This window comes from Stenella coeruleoalba, assembly GCF_951394435.1.
Source record: "Stenella coeruleoalba genome assembly, chromosome: 8".
NCBI lineage: Eukaryota > Metazoa > Chordata > Mammalia > Artiodactyla > Delphinidae > Stenella > Stenella coeruleoalba.
Genome location: NC_137154.1, coordinates 91,801,898 through 91,827,105, shown reverse-complemented (window position 1 = coordinate 91,827,105; position 25,208 = coordinate 91,801,898).

Sequence of the window (25,208 nt, the reverse complement as noted above, 5' to 3'; positions counted from 1 at the left end):
ACCAGCTGGCTCCGGGGCCGGGTGAGCCTTTCCCCCGTGGTGAGAGGAGCCACCTTCGCTGCGTGTTACCTATTTCATCACGATTGGAGGTGGGGAGAACTGGCACAGATTCCAGCCAGTCCATCCTTGTGGGTTCCAGCTTTTCTTGTAGGTTCAGTTTGCCCTTCTCTCCCCAAATTACATCTTTCTTCCCTTCACAACTGCCTTCCTGTGGATGTGAGACTCCAGCATCAGATAAAAGCAGCCTTACAAAGATGAAGCAGTTCCCACAATTGTGTAACATCCAACTCCTGTAGCAAATCACTCAGGTAGGTAGGTAGATAGATAAATAGATGGAAAGATAAAGAGACGTGTAGATATAAATACATATGTGTGTATGTATGTGTGTATATATGCATGGGTATGTGTGTACATATGTACATACAAAAATGCATGTCATGCATACATGTGCACACGCACACACACACACCTCTTAGTGATCTGCTTCTCTGATTGAACCCTGACTGGCTGACCATCATCTTCAAGAATCTTCTTTCACTTGCCAGCTATGTCAGCTAATACATGTCTCTCCTCCTCTGGGGACGGGGAGTATCTTCAGACTGACTCCTAGGACCCACAGAAGGAATTCTCAGAGAGAAATGTTGCTTCATCCCTTCCCTCCTCCACTGTTACCCAACCCACCACCTCCCTGACAACCTGCCGCTCCCAATCTGGAGTTTGTCTTGACCTCTCTGTAGACTCTGGCTCCCTTGTTTCATGTCTTCTCTTGTCCTGCAAAGGAATGACAATGGCAAAATCAGATCTTGAAAGTGACTAGATATTCCCAATGCTGGTCAAGAGCTCACCGTTTATAGGAGCTACAATGAGGCCAAAACGCAGGGCACCTCCTAAGTAATGGTATCTCCAGCATCGTACTTAGCCTTTTTCTCATTTTGCTCTATGCTCTGCCCCTTATTGGTCTCATCTCTTCTCTTGTCCCACAAGTATCTATCTCTGGACTCAGGCTCTTGCTGGGGTTGCAGGCCTTTCATGACTGGAAACTTTCACTCATCCTCCACACCCACACCCACCCTCAAGTCAGTCTATCTTTGTGGCAGTGTTATTTACAGTCTGTTCAAGGCTCAGCTCATGGTACCAGTTACCAGGGCTAACAACATGAGTGCCATCTTTGACACTCCACCTGCATTAGTGGCCCCCAGTACTCATACATCATATCCAATCAGCTGTCCATGGTCCTGCATGTTCACCTTCCTTCCTAACATCTCTCAGAGGCACTTGTTTTTTTCTCTGCAGTCCCTCCCACTGCTAGAATCCCTAATTCAGACCTTCCTTCTCTCTCTTGTGTTTTGTTTCAAAATCTCCCCAACTGATCTTCTCAATTCCTGTGTGTCTCCATTCTTGTCCTTTTTAAACCCCACTGCCAAATTAGTCCCCTCTGAAACGTAGCTCTTACCCTATTCTTCCTCTGATTAAAAGCTTTGAATTCTCTCTCCATTTCCTATTGAATTAGTTCAAAACTCCTTACCTTAGCATTCAAGACCTTATAGAATTTGACCCCTGCCCACCCTGCCAACCTTATTTTCCATTGCTCCCCTGCAGGTACCCAATACTTCCTCCCACCCAATTGAACTGTCTACCGTATGCTGAAATGTCCTGTTTCCCCGTCCCCCAGCTCTGTTTATGTTATGCTCTGACTTCCACCACTTCAAGTTTCCAATCTCTGCCTATGAAATCGGACCCAGTTTTCAAAGTCCGTTCAACTGCCACCTCTTCAAAGAAATCATTTCTGAGCCCTCCCAATTTGGCCCCCGTAGTATTTTGTCTTCCTGCAGGGCCACTCACCTCAACCTCTCTGATTATTACCTGTGTCCTTGTGTCATCACTATGTACATGTTTATAAACTAACCAGAACCATGGTTCTCTTCATTTTTTTATCCCCACAATGCCCGGCACAGTAACTTGCACATAACTACTTGTTAGTTCAACCAAGCTGCTGCCCACACCAACACTATTCCCACTCAGTCTCACTTCATATGTCAATGTTGTCGATTTTATTACCAGGAAATCATCTGTATGTTCCTGCCTGCTTTACTCACCATGCTTTATGTCTCAAATTAGAGGTAAGTTCGACTTTAGACTGGCTTTTAAATATCCCCAGCTGATTCTACTACTGCAGCTGATGCCTGTAACATTTATTTATAACTTTGCAAAATTGGCCAATGGTTACGATATATAAACCCTAAGGGGGCTCGTGCATTTCCAATACATTAAGGTATATTTAAAACATGCTGTGTCTTATCAGAGCCTTTAAAATACACATTACTACAGGAGCTGGAAGGATGGGATCAGGGTAATTGGCTAATGAGAATTCTGAACGGTGACTGGAAGTACGGCAGAACTGCCCTTTGAGAACTGTGCTCGCACCTATTAATGAACTTTATCCACGGCTCTAAAACACAACACTGTGTTTTAAACACAAGCCCAGGAGGCTCTGTAGCACAAATGCTGTTGCGTTAATTCACACCTAGTTATGGTGACTGGCACCAGCCGTCAACACTGGTCAGAAGAAAGCTACTGCAATGTCCTCGAATAATTACTAAGGCTGGGTTTATTTTATATCAGGTGCCAGGTGTTAATATGGAAGGGCATGTTTTTCTAATTCAAAACGTGTGCATGTATTAGGGGGACATGGGGAAGTGTGTGTTTGCGTGTTCACAATCATGCCTGTGCAATGGACTGCATACACCGACACATTCTGCCATTTAGGAAGGGCCACGACATAGTAGAAAGAAGAATGATGTGGGAAATCCAGCAACTTTCCATCCTGAGACAGGAGTCTAGGTTCCAGATAGAGTTTCCCATGCTTCACAGTCCTGCAGTGAATATGCAGATTAAGAATAGTTCAAGTCTAAGCCAGTAAAGACTGTAAAGTTGGCAAAATGTTGACCTTGTGTCGCAAAGAACAGCCATTTCCTTCACGATGGGAGGGGGAAAGGCAGCTTCCCACTGAGCCTCTACGTGGTGATTACCCAGAGTATATCAAGCTAGATTGCCAAGTGCACTTGCCTTATTTGGGGCTGTTTGTTTGGCTTGCAATGACTTCTTTGAATGCCCTCCTGCCATCTCTATGGGTGGGCTCCAACTGCCATGTTTGTACATCTGCCCAGTGCTTTGGTCACAGATCATTGGATTAAGGAGGAAACATGGGCCACTTTGCTCAAGTGAGTCCCATTGTTACAACTCCCACTTCTCCACTGTTGATTCCAAAATCTGTATCTCCATCACATTTCTCTCCCTACAAATTCCATTTTTGTCCAATGGTCCACTGGACAGAGAGATCTACCCGATGTCCCCCAGATAACTCATGCAACAAGTCCAAACATAACATATCCTTTTCCTGTACTCTCAAATCTAAACACCTAGGTCTTCTGACTTTAACTCCAAAATAGCTTTAACCCATCTCCTCCTTCTCCAACCCTGGTTTAGGCTCTTGACCTGGACTCCTTCAAAAACCTCCCAGCCCATCTCCCTGCTTCCAGCCTTGTGTCCCTCAAGTCTGTCTTCCACAAGAGTTTAAGCCCAGTCTAATCTCAAAGACAAGGTGGCTCTCCCTAAGGGTTGTAACCTGAACATTAAAACTCATTCCCCTCCTCAGTGTCTCCCTAGCATTTACAAGCTCCCGTTTCAGGCTTCCACCTACTCCTCCACCTTCATCTCGCTGCTGTGTGCTTTGCCTTCAGATAAGACAGGACTACTTCACTTTCACCAGAGGCTCTTTCACCATGAAGCTCTTGGCCTTTGAGACTGTATTTTCACGATATTCCCACCCCCTCTCTGTCTCTATTTGGCTAATCCATCTCAGACTCTAAGACTCCAATACCATATTGCTTGACTCCCAGGCCCCCCCAGAAGCTGATTAGGGGCCCCTTTTCTGTGTTCCTCTGATAGCCTGACCACATCTCCATCACTGAACTAAGCACACTGTAATATAGTGATTTTTTAGGCTTGTCTGATCCAATAGACTGTCAGTAACTTGGGAATAAAACTATATGTATTTATTTCCCCTTTGTATCTTCAATCCTTGATAAATATTTTTGAGTAAGTATATGAATAAACAAATGAATGATGTGTGTGCATGTCAAGAGATTGCTCCATAGCTATAAGAGGGGAAAAGGAGCATATGTCAATGGATAGAATTTGCTGAGGCCATTGGGCTCCCTGAATCTTGAATTCATACCCAGGAGAGAACACAGAGAAGACAAGGTTATTTTTTTTTCAGTTTTATTGAGCTATAGTCAACATATTACATTGAATTAGCCAGAGGCATACAACATAATGATTTGATATGTGTATAACAAAATTATCACCACAATAAGTTTAATTAACATGCATCACCCCATATGGTTACAATTTTTTTCTTATGAGGAGAACTCAAGATCTACTCTCTTAGAAACTTTCCAATATACAACAGAGTATTATTAACTATAGTAACCATGCTGTACATTACATCCCTGGAGCACTTTTTTATCTTATAACCTTACTCTCCACCCCTGCCCCTGCCAACTACCAATCTCTTCTCTGTTTCTCCAAGTTTGGTTTCTTTAGATTCCACATATAAGAGAGACCTTACGGTATTTGTTTTTCTCTGACTTATTTCACTTTGCATAAGGCCCTCCAGATTCATTCATATTGTCACAAATGGCAGGATTCTCGAAATTAGCTTTCTGTGGTGAGCCTGGAATCTGAGGCTTCTGACCATCTAAAAAGTAACTCGTTACTCATTCTGTGCTTGGTGCTGGCCAGGCAAGGCAGAACTCCCTGTCCAGTTGTGTTTCAGGGAGCCATGCAGAGAGGGGGAAACAGGACAAGCCCAGGACTGAGCTGACACAGGTCCCATCACTAACTTTCCTGGGGGCCCTTTGACAACTTGCTTGACCTCCTGAGTCTCAGTTTCCTCATTTCAAAGTAGAGTAATAATCCTTCCCACTTAGGGTTGTTTTGAGGACTGAGTTGATGGGTGTGAAGACTTAGAACAGTGCTCAATATATAATATTCAACAAATGGCAGGTGTTATCATGAATAGTAGTGTGACATCAATTTTAAAAATCACCAGCTCTTCCTCTAGAACTATGCCCTTACATCAGGGTCTCTCAACCTCCACGCTATTAACATTTTAGACTAGATAATTCTGTGTCTTGGGGGTCTGTTTTGTGCACGGTAGGATGTTTAGCAGCATCTCTGGCCTCTACTCACTAGATGCCGGTAGCACCGTGTCCCCCCGCCACCCAGTTATGATGACAAAAATATTTCCAGACATTTTCAAACATCCCCTGGGAACACAACCACCTCTAGTTGAGAAACCCTGCTTTAAAGAGGGAGGTAACCTCTGTGGCCATGACTTTTTCATCTGTAAAATGGAAGAATTTTCCCAAAACTTTAAGGGTGATTTGAATCAGGTGGGATAACGGAGCTGCTATTGTTTTGAAAATTTCAAAGTGCTTTTCAAATATAAAGTGATTGTTTTGAAAGACTTCACAAACTTGAATACTTAACAGAAAAGTGAGTATACCCCCCTCAAATGACCACCCCTCCCCCAGATTGCCCAAGAACCCCTGTGACACTCAGGCTCCTGGGCCAGTCCTGTTCCCAAATGCTGGGGGGAGGAGAACTGGTGTGTGAGGTCACTGCCCCAGCATCGATCGTCATGATGGTGGCCACTGTGGAGCGGAAAGTCGAGTATGAGTCTTGCACAGTCCCAGGGACATGAGGTCATGATGGTATCCAAACTGCGCTGCAAGATAGTGTTCTAGAATTACTAAAACTCAGGCTGCTGTTGACCTGTGAGCTTTGGAGGCCCAGGTATTTCTTGCTGCTTGTGCAGGTACTGCTGTTGCAATGTTAAAGTTTGCAATGGCAGTCAAAGTAAGTTGGGTAGTTATTTCAACCTGGACTTAATTAAAATCACATGACAGGGCCACAAGCAACCAAACGTTCATAGAGTGCACCAAGGTCTGCAAGTTCAGTGCTTGAGTCCCATTGCAATAGCATCAGTAAGACCTTTCTCCAGTCAGAAATTCCTGAACTTGGTGTGTGGTGGGGAGAGAATGCCCCAAATGTTTGGCACAAATGATGGGACAAATTTGCCTCTTCTCTCCCCTTTTCTTGAAGCTTATCAACAAGGGTATATTGTAGGACAGAGACGTTTAGGCAAGTACCCCTGCATGGTGAGTGTCACATCATAAACCATCTTTAGAAGGGCTCCTCCCTAACAGTGATCTCTTTGAGTTTATTCTCAGATGCCAATCATCATCTTCCCTACACATCACCAGGAAAGAGTAACTACCCCCTATTCCAGGAACCCAGAAATTTGGGGTCAAGCTCAGGTCACCAGCTCTGGGTGCCCTTACTCCTTGGTATCTTTCCTTCTAATGCTTTCAGTATCTCTTCCTTCAGGCAAACTTTGCACAGGACCATTTCCTGCACCTCCAGACCATCCCAGCTTCACATCTTAGCGAGCATGGTGTCTCTACCCCTTCCTTTTCAGAAGACCCTGGGCTCTTAGAAAAACTGGTCCAGCCCCTCTAGAGAGATCTGCATATACAGTCTGAGGGCTAGTCGGCTTTTATCAAGTCATAGAAAAGTGTGTTATACACACTCCCCGAACAATATTTTTTTGTTTTCTGTTTGCAAAAGAGAGAGGAATCATGCAAATAATTCCACTCATAATAAAAATCTGTTCCCTGTGACTTCATCAATTGGTGGGTTTGGAAGTGGCTCTCATAATTTTTAAACTCTTTCCTCCTGGAAGGTAGTATTATAATTAGCTTGGTGATATGTCTCTCCATATCCAGAGATGGCATCATCAGAACTGAAGAAAGGGCTTTTGGCCAAGCAGACAACCTCTTTGGGCCTCAGTTTTCCTGTAAGTCAAGTAAGGAGAACAATCCCAAGGCTGCTGTTAGCACGGGAAGCAGAAGGAAGATGGCCCCATTCAAATAGAACCAAGAAAATGGCTACAATAAAGCCAGCTGAGCTATAAAAGTACTTTGGGGGGTCTCTGGGCAAAGATGCAAAGGCAGAAGAATGCAAGACACAGAATTGGTAACAGCAACTCTAGGTAACTCAGTTTTTTAATTAGATAAACCTTCAGCCAGCTGCAGAAGCACTTCCATCCCACTAACCACAGGCCTGAGATGCAACCATGCAGCCTCCAACGTTCCCGCCTGGTAGGAACTGGGGTACAGGAAGGCCTCCCTGCTCCGTGCAGCATCATCCATTAGAAAACAAAAAAGGAACAGTAAGTGCCACTGAGCTCCTCCATTAATTGCTAAGTAAGGGGAAAAAAAGAGAAGAATAAAGTGCTTTTACCTGCTCGGCTGGATAATTAAAAGCTGCCTGAAGCACTGCTAACCTTTTTCATTATGGCAGTGTTCATTATAAAGCCAGAAAAAATTAACTACACTGCATTATCAGATATCAAAAAATATTAATAGCAAAAGTGAGAAAAGCAGAGGAGGAATTTTGGGCAAGTTAATTAAACCACACGTCCTCAATGACTTATTAAGTGACTGGTCGAGCTTCCTGGAGCTCAGTGATTCCCAGAGAGCTTGCGATGTGCTCCTGGCTCCTCAGGAAATGAGTTTCCAGCCCATGGAGCTGTATTTTTTTGTGTCCTCTAATGTGAATTTCCCTTTCTTTCTTCCTTTCTCTCTTTTTCTTTCTTTCTTTCTTTCTTTCTTTCTTTCTTTCTTTCTTTCTTTCTTTCTTTCTTTCTTCCTTCCTTCCTTCCTTCCTTCCTTTCTTTCTTTCTTTCTTTTTTCTTTCTCCTTTCTTTCTTTCCTTCTTCCTTCCTTCCTTTCTTCCTTCCTTTCTTCCTTCCTTCCTTTCTTTCTTTCTTTCTTTCTTTCTTTCTTTTTTTCTTTCTTTCTTTCTTTCTTTCCAAATATTTCCCACTGAGTCAAGTCCTGGATGGGGACTGTCTTGGAGCCAATAGCAATGGGAGTTCATTGAGAGCTTGTAAAGGTCACTACTGTGGGACTGTGTCAGAAGCCAGTTCACTGCATTGTTCAGCAAAACCCTTTCAGTTCTTCTGTAACTGTACAGGTGAGAACATCTTATAATGAGGTCCCTTTGCTGCTTCTGCAATCAAAGCCCATGAATGAGTTCAAGACGGGCCCGCCTCACCTATGGGATTCCCATCTACAAGGTGCAGTGCTGCAATATGGCACAGGGCATGGAGCTGGGATGGGCCCCTGGGGCCTTGAGAGCTGTTTGGAGTAAGTGCGCTGTCAACTCTACAAAAATTGGAGTAGCCAATAGTTTCACAGAGCAGACCCTGGTTAAGGCCCTGCTGCAGCAGCAGAAAGGCCTGCAGAGCAAGGACTACTGTGCTAGCAAATCTTTGGTGCATTGATATGGCATCCTCTGCAATTGTTTAAATGCTTGTTACAGACAAGTGTACTTATGGCACTGTTCTACATGGAGCTCTTTGCATGAGTTCAACTAACATAACAGGATGAGGTAAAGAGAGTACATGGGCAGAGAAAACATCTTCGATGGTGGAGGGAACAAGAAAGGGAATAAAAGCATTTTCATTTAGCAAAAAGCAAAATTGATGACTATGAAAATGTAGTATTGATTTCATTTTTTTCTTCCTGCTGACACTGAGCTTTCAATGAAGTCGTAGAGCAACTGGGACTCAAACTTTAATTGGTCCTGCTTCAGCCTAATCTCATTTTAAGAGTCTATTTTGCATGATTTCTGGAGACAGGCAGAAGGTTCTCTTTAGGCAGAGTGAGGGTATCTTTTCTCCAACAGGCCGTCATGACAATCAGACATTGTTCTGGAGACTCCCATCCTGCACTTGACGCTGGGCTTCTTCCCTGTGCCATACCTTGGCCCCAGTGACAGCTCTACTCAGAAACTCAGCAGGCAGTGCCACTTACCCAAAGGAGAGCTTTCCATGAAGTCAGTATGAGTGACAAGTTGCAGCCTACATGGTTAGTGGGAACAGGAAAGCTTCAGCTTATATGTGAAAGAAAGCCAAAAGGTTACAGGGGAAGGAAAAAAAGCTTGGGTGGGATGGATAAAGTCATTGAAATGCACCCAATGGTCATGTCTCTTCCTGACCATTATTAAGAGTTGTGTTGGCACAGATAGCTTCTTGCATTTTGCCAGCCCACTATTTCTTTTTTTAATTTATTTTATTGAAGTACACTTGATGTACAGTGTTGTGTTAACTTCCGCTGTACAGCAAAGTGACTCAGCTATATATATATGTACATTCTTTTCCATTATGGTTTATCACCGGATATTGAATATAGTTCCCTATGCTATACAGTAGGGTCTTGTTGTTTATCCATCCTATAGATAACAGTTTGCATCTAACCCTAAACTCCCACTCAATGCCTCCCTCACCAGCCCTCCCCCTTCCCACCACAAGTCTGTTCTCTATGTCTGTGAGCCTGTTTCTGTTTCATAAATAGGTTCGTGTCATATTTTAGATTCCACATATAGGTGATATCATATGGTATTTGTCTTTGTCCAACTTACTTCACTTAGTATGACCATCTCTAGGATCATCCATGTTCCTGCAAATGCCATGATTTCATTCGTTTATTGGCCCACTATTTCTACGCTGCAGTCAATGGAGGCTCAGGAGTCTTAGCAACAGGGCCTTCTCCCTGTTAAGTAAGTTATGCGTGGAAAGTATTGAGAGCAGTGCCTGGCACTTAGTAAGCACCCAGTAAATGTTATTGATTCTTCAACATCCTGCCTCTTTATCTAGAACTTTTCATGAGATTTCAATATCTTGAGATGCCCTGAAAGCAGAAATCTAGAGATAACAGAGGAAGATATGAACATTAAATTTTGAATAATTCTTTAGAGGTGGAGTGCTATATGGAATGACACAGGCCTCTTCTCTATATTGGCAAAATCCTTAACTTTCTGGTTTCTAATCCATCCTTCTGGGGTTTGGGGTGTATGGTGAGGCAGGTAAGAATCAGTCTTTTAAGTGCTTTTCCAGATTTGAGACCAGGGTTCAAGTGGGCCACCAGTAAACCCCCAGGATTTGAGCCTCTCCACAGAGAGGCCACTGACCACTCCACCTCTCTCTTAAGAATGAACATAAAGGATGGACTCCTTTGCCCAAAGATCAAGAGGAATACCTTGGTTTAGGACCATATAAGAAAACTCTTTGGAACTGGATGACTTGGAGCTTGAAGGAAGTAGGAAAGAGGTTGCCCAAGGCCCTCCTGACCAGGCAAGGCTGCAAAACATATCATGCCTCCTTAACTAAACTCACTTCCCACAGATTCCTTATCCCTTCCTGTATATTTCAAGTGCCATCTTCCAAGTCCAACACAAGGTCCACAATCCCAGGAAGTTTTCTTTGACTGAGCCCAGTCCTGGTTAACGTTTTTTCCTCTTAACTTCCATAGTGTTCTCTGAAATTTCCATACTTACCACCCCAGATTGGTTAGTCTATCAGTTTCTTTATTCTGGAGAGTTTGACAGCATCATGATTTAAATCTCTTCCATTCCACTGGGCTCTGGAATGGTCATTAAAAGTGCCCCTCTGGTTGGGTCCACTGAACACTCACTGCCTTTCATTCATGTTATGTTTTAGAAAGTATTTTATAGTGAGTTGTTGTCGTCCATTCTATTCATGAGCAGTTGGAGGGAAAACATCATTTATTTATCTTTATATATTTATCATGCCTAGAACAAGCACATTCAATACATGTTTGTTGGGTCACAGTGAATTGAATTGAATTGCACTTATTTTTTTTCCATCACAGGACTAACTTGATGCTGGGCAGAGTGTGGGCACACACCAGATAGTTGCTGCTGGGTCTGAATTAACCCCCCTCAATTCTCTCAGGCCCCTCAATCCCTTTACATCGTGCCAATGTTACACGACTATAGAGTGAAGAAGCACACAGTTTTCTGGGCGCCAATAAGCTTGCTTACCCTAAACCTACCCGGCCACCTGCCAAAAAGACAACCCTAAGTGGTCAATAGCTTCCATTTCCCCTCTTATCTCTACAACTTCATTTACTTCTATATTCTAGAAAACCACATAACTATCTAAAAAGGAAACTACAGATGTGTTTTGAAACTCGAGGTTTCCAGGCATTCTGTATAAGGGAGTTTTCCTCAAATGCCTCATAATCCATGTGAAACATGGAAACAATTCATTTATACCTCCTTCAAGCACAAAAGGTATTGTCCACTTAATTTGTGACTTTGGACAGGCAATAACCTCTCTGGGCCTCACATCTGTTTTTATGAGGTTAAATCAGATCATCTCCAAGATCATCGCTTTCCTGTTCTAACACCAGGTGCCTCTGACACCCTGTGGAAGACCCAGTTGGTTAAGTAACGCAGCCATTTCTAACTTCCTTCTCTCTTGCCCTCTTCCTGCTATTGGTGATGAAAATAAAGACTTATATTTACTTTCTTAGGTCCTCATACAATACGAGTAGATATGTGACTAATTCTCAGCAAGGGCTTCTGGAAAAAAATTTTTTTTTTTTTGCTTTCCGAGATAAAATAGACAAATATAGCTTATGATGTCTTTTCTTTCTTCTTCCTATCTTGAGTGAGGAGTTGTTAACCATTTGATGATAAGGAGGTGGCAAGCATGAGGACAAAAAGCCAACATATCAAGGATGGTGGTATACCTAATTCCTTGTTAACACATAAATATAGAAATAATTAATTGGTAATACGAAATTAAAAATTGAATCACCCTAATTCTTTACATTATTTTGAATGTACAGATATGGACCAAATCTGCATATGACTAGTCTGTTCACATTGTGATATGCTTCTAACTAGCTTTTTTAATTGAAAAGTAATACATGCACATTCTTAATAACAATATTTCAGAACAATATAGATCTATGAGACCATCCCAGTGAAGGAATCGCTCGTGCCTCCATGAATTCAAGCTCTTATTGGGCAGAAATTTTGTTGAAATTTTTGCCAAAAAAAAATATGTTGCTGAAAGCCTCCCTGACACATACTAATCTAATTTCTAGTCAAGTGGTTTCATCAGATAAATCGCTTTATTCCTTTGTGTCTCCTCCATGAGTATAACTCCAACTTGACCAAACTCACAGGAACACACACACACACACACACACACAATTTGCAAAGTGCTTTATATCATACAAGTCTTCACGTACATTATCACATTTGATCCTTCTATCAATCCTGTGAAGTATGTTCTATAATTCCCCCTGTTTTGTACACAAGTTAACTTAAAGCAAGTACCCATAATCTCACTGACTCCAAATACAAACATTCACACAATTCAATGGCAACTCAGGTTAAAATTGTACACCCTACATCCTCAACAATGGAAGGCCTTACCCCTTCCCCATCCTGGGGCTTAAGCACAGAGTGAGTCTTCAGAATCTTGGAGAAAGCTCCAAGGACCATAGAACCCCACTGGGAGCATCATGTCAGAGAGGGTGCTTCCCTTGCCCTATGGAACTCAGCAACCCTCGGCTGGGGAGGGAGCAAAGGCGGTCCCCCCTCCAGGGCCCAGAGCACAAGTTATTAACAGGTGATCACAGAGCTGGACAAATGCAGACTGATGGCGGGCTTACCTTCCCTCTAACCTGCGCCCTGGCTAACATGAGTTGTACAGCCAAACCCAGCCTCCTTGACATGTTGTTCCTTCTCATTAATAAATAACTGCCCAAAACAATTACACTTCAGGAAGCTAAACTTACTTTTCTCTTTTCCTCTGAAAGGTACCAAAAATTAAAAGCAAAGATGCTTAAATCAACTGGAGTGCTTCTGGGCAGATGTTCCCAAGTGCAATCTGTCTAATGGGAAAGAGCTTTCGGGGGAAGAGCTGTCACTCTGCAGCTCCCCCGGAAGGTCCACCAACAGGTAAAGACAGAATAAATGGTTTCTCCATGAGAGCCTGGCCCTCCGCATATCTGGATCCCACTGCCCAATGAACTTAATTTAACTCTCTATTTTAGCTCCTCCTGGAGCTGTAGGCGCATGTCAATCTTTTTTTTTTAAACCAATATAGTATCATGAAAAGATCATAATACAAAATCAAAGTCCCAAGTTTGAGTCCGAATTCTGCCGTTTATTAACTGTCTGTTATTTGACCATTATTTGTCTATTGTTGTGTAACAAAACACTCCAAAACTTAGTGGATTACAACAACACACTTTAATTATCTTATAGTTTCTGTGGGTCAAGAATCTAGATACAGCTTAGCTGGGCCCTCTGCTCAGGGTTCCCCAGGCTGTAATCAAGGTGTCAGCTGGGGTTGCAGACCTCTCGAGGCTCCACCGAGGAGGACACATATCCAAGCTCACTCATGTGATTAGTGCCAGGATACAGTTCCTCCCAAGCTGTTTGCTGGAGGCCTCCCTCCATCCCTTGCCATGTAGACTTTCCCATCAGGCAGCTCACAGCATGGTAGCAGGCTTCCATCAGAGTGAGCCAGGAGGAGAACAAGATGGAAGAGAGTCTTTTTATAACCTAATCTCAGAAGTGACAGCCCATCACTTTTGCCATATTCCCTTTGTTAGAAACAAGTTGCTAGGAGCAGCCCACACTCCAGGGGAGGGGCTTATACAAGGACATGTATGCCAAGAAGCAGAGATCCTGAGGAACCACTATGGCAGCTACCCACAGCATCTTTGGCACCACGGTTTCTTCATCTGTAAGTGAGCATTGTATTAGCTACCTCAAGGGTTGGAGAAAACCAAATGACACAGTGTTGAGATTAGTGCCTGGAAGAATGCATGGCACACAGTCAGTGACTTCCGCCCCACCCCTCTTCTGCCTGTCACGTCTCTCCGATAAGTTCAGAGGATTACATGCAAAGAAGGCTACGAAGCAAGTCTCCACCTCCAAGGATGAAGCAAGAGGGATACAGCAAGCAAGTCAGAGGGTCCAAAGGAAAAAAAAATGATGGCAAGGGGAACTTTTGAGTTCTCTGGATGGGTCAGAGGCAGGCCTTCCCAGAAGCAGACAGTTGGAGGGAATCCAGCTAAGGGGGCAGAGACCGCAAAGCCTGGATGATGGTGAGAGTATAAACAAGGACCAGACTAAGAACAAACAGCCTCATGACCCAGGACCCCTGAGTCTGTATCATAGGCCCACGCCACCACCCTCCCCAGTGGTGTCTGAATATTCATGAATACTCCCAGGGGGCGTTCCATAAATCCCAAGGTCTCCTCTCCCCCCAAGGTCAGTGGACTGTGGAGCCAGCTCTGAGCATTGATCACTTTCACTTTCCTCCTCTAATTCTCACCAGTTCATTAAAGCTTGACCTTCTAGACTTCTACAGCTACTCTGGATGTCCAGCCAGAGAGACCATTATATTTTAAAGGCTGTTAAACTGTCCAATGATATTTTAGCTTCTTCTTTTATATTTGATAGCAAATCATCAATCACTTGTGTAGACTTCCAAGTAAAAGCTGGGGAGAAAAAGATGGAGAATTATACGAAATTATGGTGGAATGAAGCAGTTAAATTTCTGTCTATCAGCTGAGGCGAGGCGAGGCGAGGTGAGATGGTGGTCAATTATCTTTTTCCACTCACTGATAGATCGCCGGCACCATTGAGACTGTCAGCACCTGACTCATGACAAGCAGAGAGGGGTGTCGACGTGACCAGAGGACTGGGAATGAGGAACAGCTTTGCAGATGGTGCTGTGGCTTCTTCCAATACAGATCTTGCCTTTCTGGCCGGGAATATTAGCCCAGGCCCTGACCATGTCCTAGGAGACCCCCCTGTCTCTCTGACCATTGCCCCGACTCTATCCTTCCTCCCCGTCTTTATGCTCAGAAAGCAGCAGTGCCACATGAAGCTCTCCACCAAAATCTCCCAAATCGACCTCATTATTTTCCTCTCCCATTCCTTATCTGACTTAATGGTACCATCATTCACCCAAGTTATTTAATTAGAAACTTCATGATGGTCCCAAACACCTCCCTTTTCCTCACGTCTCCCCACCAGTGCATTCATCTCTGAATCTGTTCTATTATCTAACACAATGATTTGCCAACTCCGCCCCCTCTTCACCATCCCCTCTGCTGTTGCTTGGTCCAGGCCCTTATCACCTTTTCTGAAACCTGTGGGAAAAGCCTCTTAATTGGTCTTCATGGCTTTAGTGTTTCTTCACAAATACATATGCACTCACACAAACATGTACACACTCCACACTCCTGCCAGTTTCTTTTTGAAGGCACCTTCATGATTGCATCTCTTTCCCTCTCAGACTTCAGGAAAAAGCTAAGACTCCTCACCTGGCATGTGATCTCACAGTTCACCTGATACCACGTGCCATCACCAGTCAGAGGGGTTGGTGGTTTTCCTCACATGCTCTGTCTTGTGTCCACGGCTTTGTTCGTGTTTGTTCCTATAACAGAGTTCTCTCTCCCTTCTAGTCTAACTGGCCAACTTCTCCCAACCTTCGAGACTCAGATCCAAAGTCACCTCCTCCACCAAGTTTTTCCTGACTTTCCTCTAGCAGTTAGCCAATCTTTTCTCTGTGCTCTCACAGAGCCACGCAATTCCTCCACTGTATTCTGACATTTCTGGACATATTTCCCCCTGCTCCTGGACTACAGGGTCCCTGAGTAAAGACCATGACTTGTCCTCCAGCATCTAGCACCATCCTCGTCATAGGGGCCGCTAAGTGTCTGTCTATCAATGAATTGCCAAGGACTGTGGAGGAAGACAAACCAGGTTAAAACATCACTCATCCACTTACTAGTTCTGTGACCTCAGTAAGATTTCTGTGTCTCTGAATTTCATTCCTTATCCATAAAATAAAAATGATTTCTACAACCCTATGAGCATGGTATAAAGACAAAAAATGAGATTTAGGAAATGAATGACTATTGGGAATGTAAAGAAAGGGGAGGTGTTTGGGATGAAGCTGAGGTTTCTAGTAATAACTTGGGTGAACGAAGGTACCATAGAGGAGAGAAGAAATGGTAGACCAGGAATAGTGTAGTAAAGAACTCAACATATAGTGGGCATTCAATTTCTCCCTTCCTTGTGGAAGTCTAACAACTGGAGAACAGGAGGAAATAATGTGTCTCTTAATTGTCCACCGTCTCATTTGTTTCCATCACCTGTTTCCTTTTAATGACCTGGATGGATGCCAAGGCATGTGGTTGGGGCAAAAACCCCTCTATTTGATATCACTGTCCCTGACAGACTCTAAAACAAACACACTGAGGGATCTGATCATCCCCCTAAGTGGCTCTGAACTTGCTTGTCTGGCACGGCATCATGTGTACACACAAACACAGCTGGGCAAGCAGGTAGGGAGGACGCGCCCTTGTAAGCCAGCCTGTGCCAACACGGCACCGGGGGACCCTGCCCATGACAGGGGGACTGGGAAGCAGGCTCCTGAGTGACAGTAGCTCATCCTGGACCCCCAGTTTCTGGTCCTGACACAGCTGGACCTGCCCCCAGTTAGGAGTTGCTGCCTGGGGACCAATGTAGGGTAGAGTAAGAAGTGCCAGCTGGGAAGGCAGGGCCTGAAGGTAGAAGGTTTGGATGAGGCTGGAATGGAGCCATGAGCCAGGCAGCAGCGTCCAGAGGGTTCTAGACAGTGGCGAATGGAACTAAAAGGACACAGTACAGGGCCCGAGGACAGGAAGGAAACAGGAAGACCAGACACCCCTAAGAGTAGAGAGAACCCATAGGTAACATGCAGTATCTGGCAAAGAAACAATCCAAATGCAGAATTGAGTGGGCTGGAATGGAGTGGAGGATGCTTACCTAGGATTGATGTTAGCACAGAGATGCCAAGTTTTCCAGACTTTCTTTGCAAATCAGACAAGCCCTGCCTGGATAGAGGTGATTCAGAGGCATTGGACTGAACAAGAGAAACCACAGCACCTCCACCCATGAAGGCAGGTCCTGCTCTATACAAACATTCCAGTGAGTGGTACCTGTCAGTCCCCATTCAGATCTGTTACCCACAGGCGTCAGCAGAACAGCTGGCATAAGAGGCTTTGGATCCCTACTGCATTACAGCTTGAAGAAAGCAGCTAGGTTTTCTTTTTTAAATTTTTTGTTTTTTTTTAATTTTTATTGAAGTATAGTTGATTTACAATATTGTCTTTGTTTCAGGTGTACAGCAAAGTGATTCTGTTATATATAATTTTTTTCAGATGATTTTCCATTATGGATTACTACAAGGTATTGAATATAGTTCCCTGTGCTGTACAGTAAATCCTTGTTGCTTATCTGTTTTATGTATAGTAGTTTGTATCTGTTAATACCATACTCCCAATTTATCCCTCCCCCTCCTTTCCCCTTTGGTAACCATAAATTTGTTTTCTATGTCTGTGAGTCTGTTTTGTAAATAAATTCATTTGTATCATTTTTTTAGATTCCACATATAAATGATATATGATATTTGTCTTTCTCTGTCTGACTTACTTCACTTAGTATGATAATCTCTAGGTCCAACCATGTTGCTGTAAATGGCATTATTTCATTATTTTTTATGGCTGAGTAGTATTCCATTGTACATATACAACACATCTTCTTTATCCATCCATCTGTTGATGGACACTTAGGTTGCTTCCACATCTTGGCTACTGTAAATGGTGCACTAGGTTTTCTTATACCTGGTATCTCTGTTCCAGTCACATCTTGTCTACTAACTCCTAGGTAAGCAGAGAACCTTAGGACTAGAAGATAGCATGTAATTCATCTTGTCTTACAGATAAAACAAAGTTTCTAGAAAGGTTAAATGACTGCTCAAGCTAATATGACTAGTCTTTGGTAGAGAAAGAATTGGAATTCATTCTTCTAACATTCAGTAGCCAATTAGCTAACCACATGTCAAAGGGAATCCACTGGAGACTGAAATTTAACTTTGGGGGAGGGGACTACTCCTTTGTTTGGAAAAAATCGTCAAAAGAAACATTTTACCAATGTAAATCTAAAGCAAGGACACATTAAAATGCTTGAAGAAGATCTGGGAGCTATGAGGTAACCCGAAATGTTGATCCTTCAAACTAAGCCTTCAAGATTCTTACATTTACAGTAATTTATCTTAACCATTTCTCTACATATTTGATTGGAAAATTTTTCTTTATCTAAATCTCAGAAGAGAAATGCCTAAAAATTACTGTTTGTTTTTGAGAGATGTATCCCTGTGCTTGTTTTCTTATGCAATGATTGGCTCCCCAAAGGTCAAGTATCAAGACTGGAAGAAGGAAAGTATAAACTTTTATTTTGAGGTGAAGGATAGAATTGGGTTAAATCTGGTACAACACAACCTGGACTAGACGGTTTATGTCAACATATGACATTATCTAGTACTGAATAAGATAGACTTTGGTTATTGCCTTGTGGAACCATTATATTGATGTTTGAGATGATGCAGATAGATACAGCCTTTGGGCTTCCTTCAACGGGTGCCTTACTCCATCAAGCAAGCAAGGGGAATCTCTCTCTCGGGATAGCCCAGTCCCTCTATTAAGAGATTTTGCCTATTGAAGTCAGGACTACTTCCTTCTGATTAACTCCCAATCCACCGATGTATAACCTTAATTACATCTGCAAAATCTCTTCACCTTTGTCATGTTCTGTTGACCACAAGCAAGTCACAGGTCCTGTTCACTCTTTTTTTTTTTTTTAAAGGGACACAGCACATTTTTTATTTTACTTATTTATTTTTTAATTTTTGTTGCGATATGCGGGCCTCTTACTGTTGTGGCCTCTTCCGTTGCGGAGCACAGGCTCCGGACGCGCAGGCTCAGCGGCCATGGCTCACGGGCCCAGCCGCTCCGCAGCATGTGGGATCTTCCCAGACCGGGGCACGAACCCGCGTCGCCTGCATTGGCAGGCGGACTCTCAACCACTGCGCCACCAGGGAAGCCCCCCTGTTCACTCTTAAAAGGAGGAGATCATACAAGGCATGAGCCTGAAGAGGTGGGAATCATGGAGGCCATCCTAGTGTATACCTGCACAGTGACTTGGAACCAATGAGATGGATAGGCAGTAAGGCTTTGATCTACTTCTTGACATGTACACTCTCTCTCACTACTCACTTTTTTCTCTTCTTCCCACATACAAGCCACAAGGATTCTTGTCTCCTCCACGTAATAAGCTCACCAGGGCAGGCCAGCAGTCACTCCATTCTCTATCTATGACTAATCAGGAAATTTCAATTCAGGAGAGAAGGAAAGAAAGCCCATGTTCCAACTTCATTAAGCCTCAGATCCAAACCTTATTTGCCTATACAACTTTACCACCTATATAACTGATATATTGATCCCTGATTCCTTCCCAATTGTTTCAGAACTCAGGGAGGAGAGTTCTAATTTATTAGAGACTCAAATGCCACTTGGTGTTCTGAGGACTGGCCCTAAAGTCGTGAGAACCATTTTCAGCTAAGCAGCCACCCGAAGACGTACCTCCCCAATGCCCTGACGGTTTGGGTGTAGAGGGAACGGAAAACTGGCATTGGTAGTTGCAGGCACCTGAGGCCTGCGACACTTTAATATGAGGGAGGAAAAAGTACAAAACATGTCACTTGTCTTGGAGATTTAAAGGGTCCTTTACACCTCATTTTATACCTGATTTTGGAAAGGGTATAGCTGGTACGGCAAACAACTGGAGTGTTTATTAAAGTAAGAAGTCTTTTTCCTCCATCTTCTGTCCAAACATAAACTCCCTCCCTCTTCTTTTTTTGTTTTTGTTTTTTTTGACCCCTGCACCTCTTCTTACAATAGGGAGGACTAGGCTACGTGTGGCCATGGGCAGCATGCCACACACAAGAGCATCTGCCCTTCCACACCCACGTTTGGTACAACTCCAATACTCTCCAGCCTTTCCTGGGGCCACAAATCTCAACATATCACCCTGTCCCACAAGTCAGAAACAGGTAAATTGAGAGCAAAACAGTCCAGACTACAAACCTGCATCAGCACCACCACTCCCCCAGACCACGTTCCGACAAGGAAGAGGCAAATTCACAAAAGCCATCACTTACGAGCATCCAGAAGAGAAACTGAGACACAGAGAGGGTGAGTAACTCTCTCAAAACACACAGGAGTCAGCACCCAAATGGAGAGTTAGACTCTTTTCTTTGTAGTCCCTGATACCTCACTGCTCCCTTAATATAGCGATGAGATAATTAACCCCTTGCATGCCCAGCGTCTCCTGGGAAATGGGCTGCTGGTGTAAATAAACCAGGAACCCAGGGGCCCATGGGGGTCAGCTCCTGCGGCACCTCAGTTAAGGTGGTTAATAACCACAGCAACATGATTCATTACTTAGCACTTGAAGGGAGTGGGCTGTCACCGGCAGTACCTCCCCACCCAGCCTGACTTACTTCATTTGCATAGGTAATGGTCATGTTATTAACAGCTCATTAGTGTCAGGCCCAGGTGACCAGAAAGACAGATTCAGTGGACTGGAGGGAGAGAGTTTCTTATATTTCAAAGAAAACCCTACCAGGAGTCTTATTCCAGGGCCAAGAGGGGGCCCATGTAACCCAGACACTGTTGGGAAGGGTTCTAAATCAGGGGTCCCTTTCTAAAGGAACCGTCAAGGTCATCAAAAACAAGGAAAGTTTGAGAAGTGGCCACAACCAAGAGGAACCTAAAGAGAAATGACAACTACCTGTAATGTTGTATCTGAATACGATCCTGGAACCGAGGACATAGGTAAAAACTAAGGAAATTCAAATAAACTACAGACTTCATAATAATAATTTATCAATATTGGGCCATTAATTGTAACAAATGTACCATACTGATAGAAGACGGTAATAATAGAAGTAACTAGGTGTGGGTTATATGAAATCTCTCTGAACCGTCTTCTTCTACAAATCCAAAACTGCTCTAAACTAAACAGCCTGATTTTTTAAGTCTCTTACATGTATGTGGCACAGTCTAACTCATGCCATGTTATTATTCACACTGTCAGTGTTGGTTCTCAATGCCTCAGTAAGGTAGGGAGAATAGGCCTACTTACCCTTCCTTTACAAGTAAAATAACTGAGATTTAGAGAAATTAAGTGATCTGCCCAAGATCACATAGCTACTAAGTGTAAGAGATTAGTTTCATTCTCAAGTCTTCTGATTCAAAGTGATTGGTATCATCTCAGAGAGAACAGAGATAAAGAAAAAAGCCAGTGTAGGTCTCTGGATAACGGCTTGAGCAGTTGGCAATGGGACATGCTAACAGGGACAGATGAGAAGTCAAGGTCAGCCAGGGGATCATGGTCATCCTTGTAGGTCCCCTTGGTGTCATATTACAATCAAGCCTTAGAGTGAGAAAAAAAATGTACCCCTCTTTCTTTCTCATCCATTCCCAAACCTCCCCCACATCCTAGATGTGGCAACACAAGCCAGAATTCTTGTGCAGTATTTTTGCCCACCCAAAAAGCAAAATGACATGACCGTCTTTCTTTCTTTCCCTCCTTACTTGACCTCAAAACCTCACCCCACAGAATGTCAGTACCAGCCCCAGCATAGAGAAAAAGTGGTCCAGGCCTACACAAAGTGAGTTGATGGGTAATGATGACCCTAAATCTAGCTCCATTTCTGCCTCTTACACTTTCCTCAAGCCCCTGCTGTTTTCTAATCCATCTAGAAGCAAACAGGAGAGAGAAGGAAGCTGTGAGCAAGTTTGGGGAAGTACAGAGAGAGACATCGGTGACCAGGCCCTGCTATTGCCCATAGAAGAAAATGAAGTAAGAGGAAGAAAAGAGACCAATTGTGCATGGGGAAAATACACTGAAATGCTCCTGATTTTAACCCAAACCAGTTGCTGGCCTTGGGGCAGGTCATTTTAATCTCTCTGGGACCCAATTTCCTCTTCTGGACAATGACAGATCTGGAGGAGGCAATCTCTAAGGGACCTCTGAACTTGGGCCTCCTGTGATCTAGTTCACGATCACAGATCTAGTTGCCTCTGTTAGGCTGGGATTCTCATCAACCGGAAGAGAAATAAATGGAAATGCAGTCATAGGGTGATTTAGAAACTGAAACTGAATCAAAGTCACATTGTGCCTATTTCGATGAGTGGAGAAGTCCCTGGTCACTTCTCCACAAGGAGAGAATGTTCAAGTGACCACTTAACACACTGAGGATTATTCAGCAAATACCCGCTGGTTTTATTATGCTCCACTGTGTAGTGGGTTAGAGACAAAAAGGATATTGGGGACATCGAAAATGCATAATCCATTTTTTAAGCGCTTACAAGCTGACCCCATACAGTCCAATCCAACAATCATGAACATCAAGTTGTCTGCTGTGTGCTATACATAAATATTTTGTAATGGAGATGTACATGAGGGTGGGGCAGGAAAGGACTGGGAGTTTGGGATTAACAGAGGCAAACTGTTATGTATAGGATGGTTAAATAACAAGGTCCTACTGTAGAGCACAGGGAACTGTATATGATATCCTGTGATAAATCATAAAGGAAAAGAATATGAAAAAGAATATATATATATATATATATATATATGTGTGTGTGTACAAATGAGTGCACGCATGAGGGTATGTACATGGATGTTCGTGTGCATGGACTTACCTGCCCTAACCCACCAGTATTTCCATTTGCCTTATCAGGAAAAATGTCCTGGAGGAAGTAAGCTCTGAGAGATGAGAATTTATCCTCTGGGATGCACTAACCCCCACTGGGGCCAGAAACTGTGGGAAGTCTGAATCTCTAATGAAGTCTTCATCAGATCTTGGCTTCAGGGAGTGCAGGGTCAGCAGGGCGGAATGGGGGTGTTCCCCTGCGCTGCTCCGTGCGCTCCCCTAACCATGCCTTCCTCCCTCCTTTCTACTTCTTCCTCCACCCTACTCCCTGCATGCATTTCCCTCCCCCTCTAGCTACATACTGCCATGCCCCAGACTCTCCTAAGAGCAGCAAATTACTCCCATCATTTTAAAAATGTAATCAACTGCATTTGATCCACCAGATGCTTTTGTGAGTATGGGTTTAAAAAAAAAAAACATGTTGAAAAAAGTGGATAAAATATAAATTAAAAAAGAAGAATAGATCTGGTTACAATCAATAACCCCAGAATTATTGACTCCTCTTCCCATTACACTGTGATGCCTCTGTAATCTTGCTGGCAGATTCTATAAAGGACGCATCTGTGCAAGATGAGATGTCCATTGTCAAAAGTTACAATTCTCTCCAACATAACTCCCATAACAGCAGTCAGGCAGTTTCTGCAGAGCGATCTGGTATCTGGGAACAACATGACATCACTCTCTAAAACCCATTTTGTGTCTCTGCCCCAGGCCATCTCTGTCCTTAGCAAGTTGGCAAAAGGAAAGGAAGCAGATCCAGAAGCTGAACTTGGCCCAGCCTGGTGTCCTGAGTTCACGCGTTTCAGGCTCTCCTTGAGCCCTCCAAACCCCTTCTTGGAGAGGCACATGCCTCTACCCTTAGTGGAGCTAAGGTCCTACTAGAAACAACTGGATTATTCACTCCGAGGAAAAGCTGGAGCTAATCTCTTTTTCCTTGTACAAATTCTCCACGTGAGACTGTTGCTCGCAAGAAAGTTTCAGCTGAGGGGCAGAATCTGGAGTTGGTTTCCAGAGGTTTCTCCAAGACAGTTGAAGGCAGTTTGTAGGCTTACACTAACTAGAAGAAGCAACCTGCCTGGACAAGGCCCCAAGAAGCCAAGCCCCTTGGCAGTAGGGCGCCAGACTTACCAGGAGTCAAGGGAAGTCTCCAGCTGGGAGCCACTGACCCTTGCAGGCAGCAGCCAGTTCAGGGAGTTCTTTGGAGCTCACTGTTTAATCCCCAGGAGACCGTGTGGCCAAATGTGAAGAGCACTGGTCTGGGAACTGTGCGACCTTAACAAAAACCGCCTGTCTCTGAGCCTCAGTTTCCTCATTTGCAGAGTAAGAGCGCTGACGGGACAAGGTCGTAGGCCCTTCCGACTCTATGTCTCTCCCTCAACTCAGAGCTGTGGTGGGGAGTGTAACTTCCATCACTCCTCAGCCTTTCCAGCCTTTGCTGGCTGATGCCCTCATTCTGATCCCAGGAAGAGCCCCTCCGTCTCCCCAGAGGGGTTTGGGAGTCTCCCTGCCAAAGGAGGAAAACCAGAAAATCTGGGTGGACCCTGCCCTCAGCGACACCCTCCAAACGGAAAGCAAAACTCTGCTGGTTTCGAAGATGAAGATTTACAGCCAGAAGTGAGTTTCCCTGGCAATATTGTTTGCTGCCTTTATGAGCAGCAATTACATAGCATTTGGTACCTGGGAAGGCAACCAGCGAGAGCTGAAATGGTGAAATGCTCTATTACTCCAAGGAGCACAACGTCTTTGGTAATAAATTTTGACATTCATTAAGACAAAGCCAGAATTCAATCTGTTCTGGGGAATTCTCTGCTTCCGGCCTCAGGAATGGCCCTTATTTACAAGATGTCCCTGAGGGAATGAGACAGGCTGGCTCACCTTGCTCCCCAAGATACATTTTATTCAACCAGCTCGTCCTGGGCAAACATGTATCTGACAAGCCAATTTGAAAATGAATTTGGTACATTTTTTGAGTTGATTATTTATTCTGAAAATGAACGCCCACTCTGGTCAGGCTGACAGCTCTCGGGATGAGAGAACCCTGTGTTCTCAGCTCCCATTTCACGCTTCCTCCCCCAGCAAAAGGGAACAGAATCCAGAGGTCCAGCTCTCCCAGCATTGGGGCTGGCAGGTCCCTCCAGCCTCACCCACCGGCGCCCAGTCCAGCATATTCTCACGCTGCTGGGGGAAAGACAGTGTGCAGTGCCTGTGCCTGGGAGAGTGGGGTGTTGTGAAAGCTGAGGGGGTGGGGTCCAACTGCTCTGTCTTCCTGATGGTTTGATCAGGCAAACATTTGCCTCCCCCTTACCCAGAGTCATCGTGAGGTCCTAGTACAGGGTGAGAGACCCAGGAGCAGGGTATGCGGAAGGGAGGGGCTTTCAATGCCATTTGACTTCTAGTCTCCCCGTCCCTTACTTTCATTATTTCCTCTTGACCCCCATTAAGTCAAGATGATACCTTGGCAAATTACACGAAAAGGTAACATGTTGGAGGGACGTGCTCAGAGGGCGCACCCTCCGCCCCTCCCCCTCCAGCTTCCCGGAGCACTCAGGGACTCTGGCTTTCTAGTATAGTCCTGGAAGGCTTCCTGCAGGAAAAGGACTATGGGAAGGATGTAGGAAGCATGCTTGGGAAA